Source organism: Pipistrellus hanaki, assembly GCF_964339955.1.
Source record: "Pipistrellus hanaki genome assembly, chromosome: 4".
NCBI classification, from domain to species: Eukaryota; Metazoa; Chordata; class Mammalia; order Chiroptera; family Vespertilionidae; genus Pipistrellus; species Pipistrellus hanaki.
In genome coordinates this window covers 60,040,830-60,058,862 of record NC_140506.1, presented here as the reverse complement: position 1 = coordinate 60,058,862, position 18,033 = coordinate 60,040,830, and positions in this window count along the sequence as shown.

Genomic DNA, 18,033 nt, shown 5'->3' with positions numbered 1-18,033 from the left:
GGATTTTCTCTTTATGCATCGTTATGTGGAAACGTAACAATATTATTTTAAGTAATACCCCCTAGAAATTGGAACCAACCTGGCAGTTTGCAGAAATCAATCAGTTTCTCAGTTTTATTTTATCTTTTTAAAACTGTGTGAAGGTAATTTAGTCTGCTGCTAATTGCAATCTATTTAATGACAATGTGTGCAGATGTAAAAGCAAGAAGAGCACAGGTTGCAATTAAATATCATGTCAAAAGACTGTTGAGGTGTCTGTGATGGTGGAATTAGAGGAGGCAGGGAGCCTCAGAAGTCATTGAGCTCATTTGCTATTGTGGGGACTTCATGCCACATTTACAGTATATAACATTTATGTACAACTTCTGTGATTATTACACCACACACCGTAGAAAGGATCAACCCTAATCTTTATTCTTTAGCCACTAGAAGGAACCAAGCCTGATCTGGGAAGACGACAGAGATGATTTCACTGAATCTGCCCAGCAGCCCTCCCAGGGAGGCACTTTACCCCTATCTGTGGATGAGTTCATGATAGAGAAACAAATCGATTTTTCCAAGTTGTCACAGCTCACAAGTTGTGTGTGGGCTGAACCTAGCTCTGCCTGGCATGGGTACCCACACTCTTGCCAACCGAGAAGGTCAGCTGCTCTCCTCTCATGGGGTAAGAATCTGAAACTCACAAGCGACCTGGCCAAGGCTCAAGGTGTGATCTGCAAAAGTCATTGGACGTTGTGAAAGCTAAATGTGTTCATTTTATGAGTGAAGAAATTGAGGTTCTGAGAAGCTGGGCTGAGCTTGAGGCCTGCTGGCCAGGGCTGGGAACCAGTACAGCACCCCCGAACCCCCAATCCCAGCCTTGGCTCTAGTGCAGAAGCTCAAAAAACTTCACCTGCTCTCTCCTGGGCAGCTGGCCCTTCAGAACCCACTTTGAGTTACAAAATGTGCTGGCAGGCTGGTGCCGGGAGCTTCTGTTTCCTCTCAGGAAGTAGGGGAGTAAGTGATGGAGAGTTGGGTCTCTCTGTTAGAACTCTTCTACTGCCTGGCGCTTAGGAATTTGCCTCCAACATGTAGGCAAACTGTTTGTGTTCCCCAGTCACCGTGCAGAGCTGGGATGACCTTGGAAGCTGTGGAAGCATACACTCTGAGGGGGAACCTCAGGCTGCATTAGAGAGTTTTGAGATATTTTGCAAAATTGAGTGTAATTCCAATTTTTAAGAGTGGAATTGTGAATAATGCTTTGTACACTGGTGCTCCTCAAACTTTAGCTCACATAAGAACTGAAGCACATGTTACTATTCATATTCCTGGGCCCTAGCCCCAGAGATTCTGATTCAGGAGCATTCCCATTTCCTATTAGCACCTGGGTGATGCCGCGGCAACAAGGCTGACTGCCAACCACAACCCGGGATCTCTGCTTTCATGCACTTACCCAAAGCCATCCGAGGATCCCCATGACAGCTGGTCCAGGACCCAGCAACATGAATATGTGACCATGGCCGAGCTGCTGCTGCTGCTGCTTCTTCTTCTTCTTCTTCTTCTTCTTCTTTAATTAATATATTTTTTGATTTTTTAGAGAGGAAGAGAGAGGGACAGAGAGTTAGAAACATCAATGAGAGAGAATCATTGATCAGCCACCTCCTGCACTCCCCCCCCCCCCCCCCCCCGGCGATGTGCCCGAAACCAAGGTACATGCCCTTAACCGGAATCGAACCCGGGACCCTTCAGTCCGTAGGCTGACGCTCTCTCCACTGAGCCAAACCGGTTTCAGCATGGCCGAGCTTCTTTAAGGCTTTTGGTTTTCAGCAAAACATAACTTATGAAGAAAGAACTAAGGATTTCTACCAGTTAATCCGTCTGTTGCTAATTTATTTCTCCATTGTAAACAAATGTAGGTTCTACAACAACATGTTGTTATTATGCGTGAATTTGGTTACTTGATGGGTGAACTCCAGTCTTTTACGATATGACAACTGCACAAAAGAGTAATACTTAACAACAGCACTGCTATTCTACAGAGTGGATGCTGCTGTTCTTTTTTATGGCAAATGAGTGTCTATAGTATCGGCATTGTTTTGTGTGTCCTTCATTCCCGGTTCGTTTATAAACTTGACTGACTGATGGCTCCAGTTTCTCTGCTGACCTCCTGCTTCCTTAGTTCAAGGAAGGCCAAAAGTCACAGGCAGAATTATGTTTACATACACCCATTCCTCCTTCCAGTGGCTATTCACTGATTAGAAGGGTGTGATCCTGGCAGCATCCCTAAGACAAATCCGACTAAAGAACGAATAACTGATCTAAGGAACCGAAGGCTGTCGGGAGGAATCACCTTTAAAACGGCAGCCTCTCCTTGCGTTCACTCACAGGATCCCTGCCAAACATTTACGGCGGGGAAGGAAGCAGCATGCTGTTTTCCCTACATCTCCAGAGATAATGGTCCATGCTGACTTGTGATTTATTTCTACCACTGCAAATGTAGAGGGAAGGAATACATTCGGGGAAACAGAAAAAGGAGAATCCAAAACATGTATTTCTAATTACTGAAATTAAATGAAGCCTCGCAAAAAGGCCTCTTGACAGCTTTCGTGATTAAATTTTATAAACAATTTGGTAAATTTAAGGATATTTACTTGCAAAATGTATCCTAAAAGTGTTCATTTATCTGAGAACTAAAATGATCTGGTTTTCAAGAAGAAAGTCACATGGTGCTTTGAAGGGAAAAGGCAGTGGCGGAAAGTTGTGAGGCGGCTGCCTTCTTACCTTCCATGACACCATCCAGCCTCCTGTGCCCAGGTCCTCCCCTAACCCTTTCTCGGGTCCTCTTGTCTTTCCACCAGTTTCTCGTTGCCTTTTCTCACCCTAAAAGGGAACAAATGGGGAAATAAGTGCTTCCTCTGTTGTAGTTCACTCTTTTAGGAGATATCTGAGGCTGTCTCTGAAACTTATTTAAGTTGTTTTTTCATGCAAATATTTGTCCTCTACCTGATTTTGGCCACTTCTTTGCAACAATGCCCTTTCACAGAACAAAAACAAAAATAGTTGCTAGTGTCACTGGATGGAAATTTGCTTCTTAAACTGTCCTTAGTCCAATTGAACTATAGCTGCCAGGGCTGTTGAGAAAGAATATTTTCCCTGACTCTCGCAGATTCTTCCCTTAGTGCATTGATCCCACGCCCTCTAAGTATGGTCAAGTGTCCTGGCGTTACAGTGCTAGAGCCCAAATGGTCCTTAGCTAAATTTTCTTCTGGCAGTTCACTATTTTGGCTTCTTCTTTACTGACAATTCTTTAAAAATACTTTCAAATTTTTATTGGCTCTAACAGTCCATTGTACACTCCTTCTAACCATTCCTCAAAGCTGAGCATTTGATATTTTTGTCTTCCTGTATGTAATGTTTTTCTTATTTCCACTTTATTTAATCAGAAGACATTCCTAAGAGTATTAGGTCAAAGGGTATTAATATTGTTATAGCCCTTGAAACAACCTGTCAAACATATTCCAATCTATGTGTACAGTTTCATCATGATTCTGCCAGAATTTGGTATTCTCATTATTTAGCTTTGCCTCATAATCTGAATAGATATAAAGTGGTGCCTATAATTTAAAAATTTTCATTTCTTTTATAACCAGTAGGATAACACATTTCCTAATACACTTACTTGCCATTTATATCTATCATGAGTAAATATTAGTTTAGTAGATATGGAGTTCACTGAAAGCATTCTAGCCGTGGGCTGGATAGAAGGGAGGAGAGCGGAAGAGAGGAAGGGACCAGCAGAAGAAGGGAAAACTTGTGTTCTAACAATAGTCACTGGCAGTGCTTGACCTTGTTCAGTATGGACCTGTCTCACAAAACCTGTCCCAATTTAAAATTAGACTATTGGGGCCAGTGGAAATGTACAGGCGCTCGGAACCGAAGCCTTCTGTTTACCCATCCTTTGCTTCTTTGTTGTGAATGTGTTTAGTGTTACCATATGCTCTTCTCCCTTTGAGATGGGCATTTAGCCATGTGTATAACACTTTGAGACTATTAATTACTCTGTATAAAATAAGTTATTATTACTGTGTTCTCCTTTCTGATGATTCCAGTTCTCCGAGAGAAGCAGGTTTTCATTTTGTTAGTTGTTACATAGGCTGGTTTTTCTTTTGAGTCTTATAAGCTGTGATGAGCTTTCGTGATAACTCAGCTCTCTGGGATCTGTGTGAATTGGAGAAAGACATTTGTCACTGGTGACACTCCTAGAAGACTTGAACCTGCTACATGGCTTCTGCTCTGCTTGGGGACATTCAATATTTCTAATATCTTTTGTGGCTAATGCTAATGAGGCTTCATTGACTCATAAGAGATGAAAGTAGGGCAGCCAGCAGGTGGGCTTGTTCAATCATTTGTTCAATTATTAGTTCATTAGTTCATGCATGAATCCATCTCTTATTTATTGAAAAACTGCAGTGCCAGTCCCCCTGCTAGGAGCTCTGGGTTAGGATGGTTTAGAAAAGGAAATGTAGCCAGGCTTCCTTTGGTCATTTGCTGCTAATTCTCTGAGGTCTGTCAAGTAGTCATTGGGGAAGCAGAAAACTGTTTCTAGCAAACTAACTTTGGCTAATCTAGTACCCAACCACACCCCATTCACTAAGCAGACACCAAGTGATAAGTACATTGAACAAAGAAAGGAGTTAGAGAAAAATATGTGACCGGAAGATCTGAACAGGGAGAGAATGAAGGCCTCATTAGAAATGGGATCAGAACTAAGAGGATAAGAAGTAAATATTGATCAAATACTGGTTCCATGTGCTTCACATTGTTGTAGGAATTATGGAAGATGATAAACAAAAAGCATTTTCTGAGGGTTTATGGCTACTTTGTTCATTGAATTATAGGAGAACAAGAGAAGCCAGTTAGAGGCTGTTTGAATGTTCAGAGTGATGGTGGCAGCTTAGATCACACTGTGGAGATGGAGAGAGGTGGACGGAGCCCAGATATATCCTGGAGATGGAAATGACTATGGCTGCTGACTGACAGGATGTGAAAGACGAAGTAAAGGGAAGAACTGAGGCTTAATACTGAGTCCTAGATTAAGCAAATGGAGCTGTCATTTATTACACTAGGAATGGGGTGTGCTGGGTGGGGACAAATCTGAGTCTATGTATATGGGGAAAGGAGAATTCGGAGACCACTGTTTTGAGAAAATTTGTCTTTATATCATCTGAAAAGTAAGAGGAATTAAATTTGTTTACTTAAAAGTGCATCATCTTTACAAAACTACCCTGGTTGATTCTCAAAGTTTTTCATGTCATTTAAAAAATTATGTGATTTCATTCAAGCATTAGGAAAACCATGGCAAAGATTATATATAGTTTTCAAGTGCACAATTCTATGACACATCATCTGTGTATTGCTTTGTATGCCCACCACCCAAAGTCAAATCTCCTTCCATACCATATGTTTGACCCCCTTTACTCCTTATTACCCTACCCTAGTGGTCGTCAAACCGCAGCTTGTGAGTCACATGTGGCTCTTTGGCTCCTTGAATGTTCTAATGCCACTTCTTCAAAACAGACTCGCCCGGGCCGAAAACTGACTTCTGTGCATGGGCCACTAGGTTTCAATCACACTGTACATGCATACCCACACGTGGTATTTTGTGGAAGAGCCACACTCAAGGTACCAAAGAGCCGCAGTTTGCCAACCACTGCCCTACCCCATCCTCCTTCCATAATGTTGTCAGTGTCTATGAGGTTTTGTTTGTTTTTTTCTTGTTCATTTGTTGCTTTCAATTTTGTGAAATCATATGGTTTTTAACTTTTTCCCTTTGAGTTATTTTGCTTAGCATGATAATCTCAAGATCCATCCATGTTGTTGCAAATACCAGTATTCCATCTTTTCTTATGGCTGAGTAGAATTCCATTGGATATATGTACATCTTCTATATGCAGTCATCTGTTGGAGGACATCTTGGTTGTATCCATATTTTGGCCGCCATGAATAATGTTGCAGTGAACATAGTGCATGTATCTTTGTGAATAAGTGTTTTCACATTTTTTTGAGTAGATACCCAGAAGAGGGATTGTTAGGGTCATAGGGTAGCTCTATTCTTAAATTTTTTTCTTTCTTTTTTTAAAAATTTTTATTAAGTTATCACATATTTGTCCTCAACCCCTCATTCCAATCCCCCCCTTATGTCCCCACCCCCCTATTGTCCTTGACCACTGGTTAGGCTCATATATGTGCACATAAGTCCTTTGGTTGATCTCTCCCTTTTATCCCTACCCTCTCTTTGAAGTCCAACAGACTGACCCATGGCTCCTTATCTCTGGGTCTGTTCTTGTTCATCAGTCTATGTTGTTCACAATTTCCCCTAGATGAGTGAGATCATGTCCTCTTGGAAATATAAGAATCAAAAATGAGACAAGCAATAATCGTTATGCTGAAAGGTATATGAATCAGTCTGTAGTGAGTTTCTTTCTGGGCCACCAGTTCTTTTGAGACCCATATTCTTAATTTTTTGAGGAGCCTCCAAACTGTTTTTCATAGTGGCTGTACCAATTTACATTCCCACCAGCAGTGAATGAGGGTTCCTTTTTCTCCACAACCTCTCCAACACTTGTTATTACTTGTTTTGTTGATAATATCCATTTTAACATAATTTTTTATTCAGTTGTTGTCATGATAAAAGAACCACAGCGACCATTCACATAGCCCTCATATGCCAATCACTGTTCTAAGAACTTTGCACACATCTCCTCACTTATTCCTCACTGTAGGCTTTCTTATTCTTCCTATTTCACACAGGGAAACTTGAGATGTTAGGAAGCTACGTACTTGTCTAAAGTACTACTATAGAAAAGTTAAGATTTGAACCCTGAGTCTGGTTTCAGAATCAGTGCTTTCAATTGCTATATTATACACACGGAAGAAAATAGCATAAGAATTAAGACTGTTTTTTTTTCATGTTGAATGTTTAGATTTAATTAAAGCACACTGAATTTCTTGGCTTTTAAGCACAGGTTAATCTACTTCTCTAGGGTCTGATACTGACAAAGACTCTTGTGCATATTCCCCAGAGAGGAAGATATTAAACAAATGAGGATGGTATCCAATTTGTATGTTGTGTGTTTGTATGTGGGAAAGGTGAATGTGTATATGCATACACACAGACACACCACGATAGCTCACATAGGCATCTGGATCTTATAAGATCAAAGATCATCTTTTCATGGGAAACTGCTTCATAGTGTTAGGTGACTGCTTCAGATTGTTACTCTGTTTCCCCAAAAATAAGACAGTGTCTTATATTAATTTTTGCTCCCAAAGATGCGCTAGGTCTTATTTTCAGGGGATGTCTTATTTTTCCATAAAGAAGAATACGGTACACATTTATTGTTAAATGAAAATAAAGGAAATTTATTACCTGTATATGGTATGGTAGTAATGGTAGTTGTCAACACAAACCAGACAAACTGTGAATCCTACAGTATCAAGAATTTACTCATTTATTCAATGACAATTATGTCATCATCTTCTGGAACATCATCATAACAATCCAATTCCTGAATTTCCTGATGAATTTCTTGTGACTCCGTTTCTTTCAGAATCAGTGGACCAAATCTCTCATGTTTAGCTTGGGGGGAGGGAGGGCTTATTTTCGGGGGATGCCTTATATTTCACTCAAAAGGAAACCTGTAAGTAGGTCTTATTTTCGAAGGATGTCTTATTTTCGGGGAAACATGGTAGTAGCAGAGGTAGCCCTGGAACTGAGTTTCATAATTCCTAGGCCACTGTATTTTTTCTCTTTCTTTCTTGTATATGCTATGTCACCTCTAAAGGATGTTTGCTTTATGGTAATTCTAAGAAGTTTGCTTTATGATAATTCTGAGAGGTTTGGAGAAGAAGTAATTACTATTGACAGTCATTAATTTAAAAACAACCACAGATCTTCCAGAGTTAGCAATGGAGAGGGCAGAGGAACTTGGAGAAATCCTTAACACTCCTAAAGAGCTTCAGTTAATTATTTCTGCACTGTCTCTAGGTGGCACTGTTTCCCCGGTAACACTGCTCCCAGTAAGGATGCACAGTCCCTTTCTTGTAATACCTCAGTCCTGATGGAGGTAAAGCCCAAGCATGCCTCTTCGAAGGTAGAGGAATAACTAAAAATGTCTGCAACTCACAGACCCCTTCTACCTTTGTTCTGGTCCTGTTGAGGCAAATGAATAAAGGCCTCTTGAACTGGGGAGATGCTAAACTAGAAAAACAGATGAGGTAGAATATGTCCCTTAGGGAATGTAGGAAAGTAGGAAAGATATCCAGAAGGGATCCAGAAAAATCATGTCAGAGTGTAGGGTATGTAGAGTCTTAAAAGGCAATGCTACACTAGCCCCCCCTTGTTCTTGGTTTTACTTTTCCTAATTTTAGTTGCTATTAGTCAACCATAGTCTGAAATAGTAAATGGAAATTCCAGAAATAAAGACTGTATAGGTTTGAAATTGAATGTTGTTCTGAATAGTTGATGGAATCTCGTGCTGTCCTGCTCCTTCCATCTGGAACATAACTCATCCTTTTGTCCAGCTTCTCTACCCTGTATGTGCCACCACCCACTTGTTTAGTCACTTAATGGCTGTCCGAATTACTCATTGACTGTCCCAGTATCACAGTACTTATGTTTAAGTAACCCGCATTTTACTTAACAATGGCCCCAAAGTGTAAAAGCAGTGATACTGCCAATTTGGATATATTAAGAGAAACCATGATGAAGTGTTTCCTTTAAGTGAACCAAATATATATATTTGGTACCATCTGTGGATTCAGGCATTCACTAGGGTTCTAGGAATGTGTCCCCTGTGGGGAGGGGAAATATTGTACAGCAAATTCATTTCAAGCCCCAAAGCTCATAAAGTTAAAAAAGGGCAAGAAGAGGATAGGTGGCTAAGGGAAAGCTTCTTTCAAGACAAACAAGAAAAGGCTGGGGCCCAAAGGATGTGGCTGTAAAGATGTGGAAAATCTTGGGGATAGAGAAGATTTGGGACTTGGAGAGAATATGGCTACATAGAGTAAATGGGTATGAAGGACCAAGCGTGAGTTCTAGTTTTGTGTCTTTCTACACATAGAGAGGAGGAGATGGAAGATGGGTAGAGGTGAATGTCCCTTGGCAGTAAGAGAATTTTTTAGAAAAGAGCCCAAAAGGAAGAATTGCTAAAGGTAGGTCTTGGGAATCAGGAGAATGGAGGGGACCTGGTGCAGGAGAACATTCTAATGAGAAGGAGCAGAGGACCATGAACAAGGATGAACAGTACTTAGCTTTTATCTCTGCAAATTTAAAGGCTCGTCCTCCTCTCCAACACCACCTATAAAGTGGTGCACAGTCTTTGCCTCAAGCCCTTACACATGCTACAAAGATAATTCTGGTATGTATTCAGCTTCTTGTTCCTATTTTCAAGCAGGAAATGATCTTTTGGCCAAAAGGAACGTTGAGTACACATTCTTCCCTGAAGGATGCTTACCTATCTGTGCTCGCACAGAGGGCTCCGAAAGAGGCAGGGGCTGCAGCAACCTCTGGCACCGCCCGCGTCTTAGAGACAGTGTTGAGTAAACAAAGCCTCCAGCAGAAGTCAGTGACTCAATGACTGAATATTTAATAAAAAAACCAAGACTTAGTTACAAAGGCCTTAAAGCAATAAGAATTCCCCTGGAGAAATTGTGCTTCTCAGAAAAGATGCAGATAGATCAGCACAAGGACTGTGTCCCTAGGTCAAGGGCAGGTCTGACAGCAGTTCCTCAGGGAGATGGGCTTGAAACTGTAATTAGAATCACAACTATATTCTTTTTCACAAAGACATATTATGGAAAGTTTAAATCATCTATAAAAATAGATGCATATACATATTATTCAGCTTCAACAATTATCAGCTCATGGCAAGTTTTGTTTCATCTATATTCTCTTTGCCCCCATTACATTTCAGACATCAGATTATTTTGTTTGTAAATATATCAATATACATCTCTCAAATATCTAGCTATCATTCAAACTTCTAATTGTCTCACAAATGTTACAATTTTTCATTTTGTTGAAACCAAAATCTAAATAAAACCAATTGTGATTGGTTTGTGTCTTTTGATCTTTTAAAATCTACAGGTTCCCTTCACTATCTTGATTATTTATTCCTTTGCAATAAATTTGTAGAAGACAGCTATATTCTTTCTTTATTTAAAAAAAATATATTTTTATTGATTTCAGAGAGGAAGGGAGAGTGAGAGAGGGAGATAGGAACATCAATTATGAGAGAATCATTGATTGGTTGCCTCTTGCATGCCCCCTATTGGGGATGGAGCCTGCAACCCAGGCATATGCGCTTGACCGAAATCGAACCTGCGATCCGCAGGCCGATGCTCTATCCACTGAACCATGCCGGCCAGGGCAAGACAGCTATATTCTTAAAGTTTAAGCTGTATGGGTGTAAGCATCTTGTGGCAGAGACTGGCTAGACATTCACCAACTCTGCTTCCTTTTCCTTCTAAGCACACAACTAAATGCATTTCCATCCTTCTTTGCAGCTAGTGACTGAATGGTGGCCAATGGAATGTGGGTGGCAGGGATGAATGCACTCATGCCTGGCCCATAAGGACTCCCTGAGTATTCTCTCCAAGCTCTTTTCTCTTTCCTAGTGAATTGGAAGCCATGTATTGAAGACAGTGAAGCCACAAGATGCAGAGAGCCTGCATCCCTGAGTCCACACTTAGAGGCTAGCTCATGGCTGCCCAAGGAGCACCCTCCATTTTGTTACTGAAATTTTTTGGATTTGTTCGTACCATCAGCCAGCTTTTCCTTAACAAGCAACATTTTATGTGAATATCATTAGAGAGTAGTGGTTTGCAACCCTGGCTGCATGTTACAACATTATAAGAACTTTTTGAAAAGCAGATGCCTGGAACCTGCCCCAGGACAATTAAATCTGAATCTCTGGGAGGGGTTCAGGGCATTTCAACAAGGTATTTAAACAGAGCAATATATACAACTTTGATGTTTCTGGGATTGAGAACTGTCATCAATTGTGAGTTCTGATACTCTTAGGGACTCCTTTTTCATATTTCTAAAGTACTGAGCTGAAAAACCCTTCTAGATATTTTTCATTTGCTATATACAGATACTAAGTAGGATATCACTTAGTATTTATATGTTAGCCAAGATTTTGGTGGATAGCTTGGTAAAATCAGCTATACAGCCTCTTACCCCCACTTGCCTTTATTGAATACAAATTAAAAAAATGTTTTATTGATTTTTACAGAGAATAAGGGAGAGAGATAAAGAGTTAGAAACACCGATCAGCTGCCTCCTGCACACTCCCCACTGGGAATGTGCCCACAACCAAGGTACATGCCCCTGACTGGAATCGAACTTGGGATCCTTTACTTCACAGGCTGAGGCTCTTATCCACTGAGCCAAACAGGTTAGGGCTCTTGAATAACATTTTAACAGGACTTATTTCTTTCTGGGCCACACTCATTTTAAAAACCTCCATTGCTACCCTCTGTTTACATGTACATTCTGCCATGAGACAAAGAATCTTGCTGGGAAGAAGAGCTCGGTGGCCTATCATTGTGTCCCACTGTCCGGAGCCCTGGCAGCCACGGTAGTGCGCTTTCATGAAGTATAATTGATGAATGAATGAGTGAATGAATTTACCATAAGATGATTATGAAAGTGATGGTACAGATTAGTTCTTCCAGAGAGGAAAAGTAGGTGTGAAGATAAATGAGAAAAACAGTTGACTCAAAGCAAGTAAAGCAAGAGAACTTTTGGTAAATTAGGTTTGAAGATGAAGAATGTATAGAAGAGACGAGTGAGATCCACATCATTAGAATCATGAGTTGTATGTAGTACCAAATAGTAAGCAAATATGCACATGATAAAATGTTAGACTTATTGAAAAGCTTTAACATATTTCTGGGAATCCAGAAAACCAAACACATAAGCTATGTTATGTGCATATCCAGGGGAGACATGAGCGGGTCCTACTTCTCACCTCTGGCTGATCTTGACACTCTGCATAAGCTAGAAGTCAAGGCTAAGGAAGAGTTGTAAACTATCAGAGTGTTGAAGGCAGACCCTAATATCAGTTACTTTTTTCACAGCACACTACACTATTTTTACTTGGTCTACAGATAAAAGGAAATTTGTCAAAAATAAACAAAGGACTTGTATGCATGCATATAAGCCTAACCAATGGACACAGACACCAGGGTGGTGAAGGCATGAGTGTCCTTATCATTACATATGATAAGGACACATATGTAATACCATAATCAATAAAGAAAGAAAAGAAAACAAAGTACACATTAGACTTGGAAAGAAAGGAAAGCACTCTAGTCCAATGATTCTCAAAATGCGGTTCATGGACCAATGGAAGTCCCCAAGACCCTTCAAGGAGTCTTTGAGGTTAATACTATTTTCATTAGTAAAACTCCACCTGATTTATCTTTTTCATTTGCTCAAAAGTAATGGTGGGTAAAACTGGGTGCCTTACACTTTATCAAAACACTCACAGTAAAAATTAATTTAAAAAATGCCAGTTTTACTTAAGAATATTCTTCCTGAAGGAGTACAAATCATTATTTTTTAAAATCTTGACCCATGAGTACATGTTTTTTTCTATTCTGAATGGCATGCATAAAGCATTTCTGCTGCATACTGAAGTATGATGGTTGCCTTTAGGAATAACACTTGTGACATTGTCTGAGCTGCAAGCCAAATCAGTTACTTTTTTCACAGCACACTACACTATTTTCACTTGAAAGAATATCTGACAAACTATAGTTATGCAAACCTGGAAAGCTGGTAGAAAATAAAAGACATAAGCCTTCTATCTCAAGAGAAACACTTGAAATTGTTTGTTTGCAGTGATAAAATTTTAGCTTTCAAGCAAACACTAGAATTGTGGAAACCCTATAGCTCCCACCCTGCTTACTATCTTCCTAATACTTAAAGATTTTCTAATGGGATTGGTGGTAATATCAATTAATATGCTTTTTTTGATGCACAAAGTAATTTGTCAATATTTGGAAGATCTGAAATAAACTAGTGAACCAATATTTCCAAGTGAACAATGTATGCTTTGACAAGATCATATTGTCAATAAAAGATACATTCACATTACAGTGCAAGATAGGGCTCATGAGTTTTCATGCAACGGAATGCAAAATGTTTATTGATCTGGCTTCTGCATTGCAAATGATCTTTAAGAAACTACAACCTATGAAGTTTGGTGAAGTATTATGGATGACTATTGATCGTATCTGAAAAGGCTATTAAAACATCCCTCCCCTTTCCAACTACATACTTGTGTGAGGCTGGATCTTCTTTATAAGCTTCAACCTAAAACACCCATTACAACAGATTGACTACAGAAGCACTTGTGAGAATATAGTTTGTCTTCTCTCAGCCAGGTATTAAAGAGATTTGCAAAATTGTAAGACAGTTCTCTTCTCATTAACTTTTTGTTTTGGAAAATAGTTTTGTTTTTGTTTTTTCAAAAATGTTTTGTAGGTCAACAAGAAATGGGTTTACTATTGTTAATTTAAAAAACTTTCCCTATTACGTATATCAATTTCTAATATATTAAATATTGGTAAATGTAGTCTACCTAAACAAAATATTTTTGGGATCCTAAATATTTATTAAGAGTGTAAAGGGGTCCTGAGACCAAAACAGGGTAGACCACTGCCCTAACCCATCACTTCATTGTTCTGATGGGGAAACTGAGAAGAAAACTAGGTAAAGAGATGGGATATTAAACATCACTAGATTTTTTTAGGTTTTTAAAATCTAAGTGATGGTGCTTCTTTTGCAGAAGAGAGTGCTTTCAGACAGAAAACAAACAATTCCTTATCAGAAGTGTTTCTGTTTAGTGTTTTTATGACCAGTATATATAGTTCCTATCAGTAGGGATTCTAAGTTTGAATAATATATGGTATGGTGCAACTTAACAGAAAAAAATCATTTACTTTATTATTCTAAATTTAAAAAACTTCAGTATGGATCTCAACTTCTTATCTTATGGAAAATTATAAAAGAAAATAATAGCAACAATAAAGGAGTAATAGTCATAGAAAAAATAGGCACCTTGTGGTATTTAGAAGAGGTTGGTGGTTACCCTGGGGCCAAAATTCCAGGGCCATGCTTCTCAACCCATATGACTATGAGAAACAAGACAGAAATGAGATCTTCTGCAACAATGTTCTATTGAGAGAGATGAGATAAAGGAGCATGGGCTTCCCTAAAAAATGTGTTTCCTGCAGGTCATGTCACTATCAGAGATACAGGAAGGCTCAGCCAATTAAAACTTCTCAGGGACCAGTGATGTTAAACTTTAAGTCGTACAGAATTGTTTGGGACTCTGGGAAGAGAAGCAGAAGGTTTCTAGTTCTAGAGAAGAGGGTGATGTAGGTCTGGGGTAGACAATCTAGTCATATAGTATAGTCTTCACCCAGGATCACTGAGCATTTTAAGTGATAGAGATTGAGGTCTTAGCACATAGAGGTTGGCAAAAGGAACCCTGCATTTTAGAGGCCCCAAATCTAGCCTCCTTTACTCACGTACCTCCCCACAGGGTAAAGAACCTGTAGGGCCAAGGGACTCTCACTCAGTCAGCAAACACTGCTCACTGGTAGGTCATACTCTGGGTTCAAGCCTTACTTGTAGATCACACTCTGGGTTCTTGGAATTCTCCACATAAACAACTACTGTTTTCCTGAGGAGGGTTGGGGGTAGACACCGATGTGTGGTTCTAAGTCTGAGGGGTGACTGATGGGTGGCTATTTGAAGGGAGTTTGGGTGAAGGTTGGACATATGGTCTGTGGTGTCCATCAAGCACATGATGTCCCCTGTGGTACAGATGGAGGAATATTATTCCCGCATGGAAGTCTGAGGAGTCTAAGAACTCTTAAGTTTGAATTTGACCTTCTCTAGTCCATCGCCTTATTATTGTCAAGGTAGGAAGACAGAACATATGTGTTTTATATTTTTAACAGTGGGACTCCATTTTTACTCTTGTTGGGACTCTACTTATGTTAAGAGCAAGTCTGTCCAAAACTAGATTTGCAGACATGCTGGCTGACCTTTAGTACTACAATGTTCCTGTGAGCCATGCTTTCTGTCTCCAATCATACCTTATCCAGAAAGTCAAAACTGCACAGTATTGACCTTTTTTTCCACATTGTGAGTTCTTAGAAAAAGAAATATGTTTGCATCTAAACATTATATAAGAGAACTTTACAAGTCATTAAAGTTATCAAGGTGTTTATAACCTTTGATTCCAGAATCAACTAGCTCCGTGGACTATGTTCCAAGCTAGTGGGCACAGAGGTGACATCCTCTCAGGAGTATCCAGGATGCTTGCCTGTATTGTTGCAGGAATCTTCCCCCGTCATCAGCTCCAAGAGATGGCTACCTCAGAGCAGTCAGACTGATCTGCAGCTTGTGGCGAAGCAAAGCCTGCTAATTCAGAGACCATCAAACCCAGAGGAGTAGTGCACGGAACTAGAGCTCCTTAATCATGACGCTGTCTGGGCCTGTGCCATACATTGGAGAAATGCCTGTTGACTCACCATCCTAACAGCAGATGGCTCAATTAACAATCGGAACTGTGACTACTGTTGGGAATTAAAGATATGACATTCTAAGTCTTTGCAAGTCACTCATAAATATAGTTGCCATTGTGGAGTGCTTCCCATGTGCCGCTAAGCACTTCCTGGTTATTATTTACTCGTTTTAATTTAAATTAACATAACTATATTCTGAACCTGTACTGTTCTAAGCATTTAAGAATGTTAATGCAATTGTTATCATCTTCAGAACACCCTTATATGGTTAGCACAGTGTTTAATTCCATTTTACAATTGAGGAAACTGAGGCACAGAGTGGTTAAGTAGTGTGCCCAAAGTTGTAATCTAGGGGTGGTGGATTTGGCTTATGAACTGAGGCGGGTCCCTCCAGGGGTTAATATATTTAATTCTCCCAACAGCCCTTAAGGACATATACTATTATCATCACATTTCATAGAGAAGGATTATAAAGCTAAGCTGGTTTGCCAGCTTCCCTGATGAAGCAAGTTGACTAAGTTTGCAAATATGGTAAGAGATATTTGGGGCTCAAACCTACTAAACTGGCTGGTCTGTGGGGCTCTTCCTACTTCTCTTCTGAGAGTTCCAGATGAACAGGAGTTTGCTGCAAGCCTGACAGGTGTTGAGGTCAGGCCCATTGTGTCATTTGCATTCTCCATATTGGCTGATTTGGGATAAGGACCTACAGATGGAGCGGCAGAGGCCCAGTGATCACTTTTCAAGCCATGTGAGATCTTTGAGGAGGAAAGATGGATTGAAAGGTACTTAATCACCTTTGCTGCCCTAATGACTTTGGAGATTTGGTTACTGAGTGCTCCATTGACATAGGTCTTGATGATAACCAGGACATACGAAATGAAGTGCCTCATTGTACAGTAGAAAGAGCACAGGTTTGAGAGACTGGCAGTCCTGGGTTTGCGTCCTCCCTCCATTGTTTACTTGATGAACTAGAGTCTCTTTGGTTCCTCCCCTGTGACTTGGGGATGATAGCAACAACCATGCTGGGTTGAGATGAGGACAGGGCACAGAGCAGACACCCCAGAAAAAAAGCTGGTTTCTTTTCCTTCGTTCAAAGCCTCAGGTGAACTCTGAAAGGACTTGTAGAAAGCTCCCTCTACAGGGGAATTTGGCTAGTGTGGGGAATGTCATGCCAGCTTCTCTATCCCTTGGACTCCAGAAAGCGGAGACCTCCCTGGCCAGCAGTGCAGCCCGCTGAGTCCACTGATGCAATGGCTCGGGCAGAAGGCCCAGCTTTGCCTGGCCCTGTGCCGGGGCTTCTTGAGCCAAAATAGAGGAGCCAGGAGGCCTGGCTGGGGAGGTTCAGAGACCTGCGGCCATCCTTCCTCTTCAGTCCAGGGTCTGCCTCTCATGCTCAAGGGATGCTTAGGGCAGCTGCAGAAGCAAAAGGGGGAAATGGTGCCAAATTTCTCTTTCTCATTCTATCTTGCTGGTTTGTTTTGTGTTGTCTGATAAAGACAAATGGGCAGCAAAGCCATTCCTGAGAAGCAATCAAAATCAGAAGTTGACCTTGGACCAGGGCTGCAAAGGGCCAGGAAGCTGTAACTATAAGGTTCTCCCTCCTCCCAATTGGTGGGCGGAGTTATGACATTATTGGCATCTGTCACAGAGACATCTCCAAGACATTGAGCCACCAATCAGTGCATGCCAAAGTGTCCCGGAGCCCACCCCTTCCTGTTCTGCCCTGGGTCCAACTCTCTTCTGTTCTGCCCCTTAAAAAGATCCCAGACCAGCCACGTGTTGCTGATCCTCCACATCCATGCGGCAGCCTGGCTGGGTACATCTCCCCTCCCCAACTCCTTCAATTCTGATTTCTCTACCTCCGTAATGAGTCGTGTACATTACTGGGGAATAAACTTTACTTTAAAATATCTTGGTGGTCAGTTTCCTGCGCCTCAAACCTTACAGTAACTTCACATTTGTTGGAATTCTTTCCGGGGACAGTCAAGAGCCCAGGTCTAGAAATATTTCTAAAGCATTTCTGTTGCTCTCCCCCGCTCGGAGGGAAGAGAGGGAGCTGGAGCATATGTTCCATATTGATTTGCATTTGCACACTTTCCTGCATCCATTATCTCACCTCATTAGGGCTTGGAAGGGGAAGTGGAGCTGAGTGCGGCGGCAGCATGTGCTTTCCTGAGCCCCATGGAGAACCGTCCCAAATGGTAAATGAAACAGTTGCAGGGGCCGGCCAGGAGCCCGCAGGTGGCTGGGCATCTGCGGGCCCAGACCCAGGAGTGCCCGGCCAACTTCGAAGGGTCCAGCTGCTGCGCCCGGGTCACGTGGCCCAGCCAGGGCACATCCCAGGCCAGGCTGTTCTGTGATTGATGATCCTGCTGGAACCTTAAAAGTCTCCATAAGGCCCTGGGGATCCCCACAAGTCTGCTCCCCTGGTTTTGTGTTTCTTGA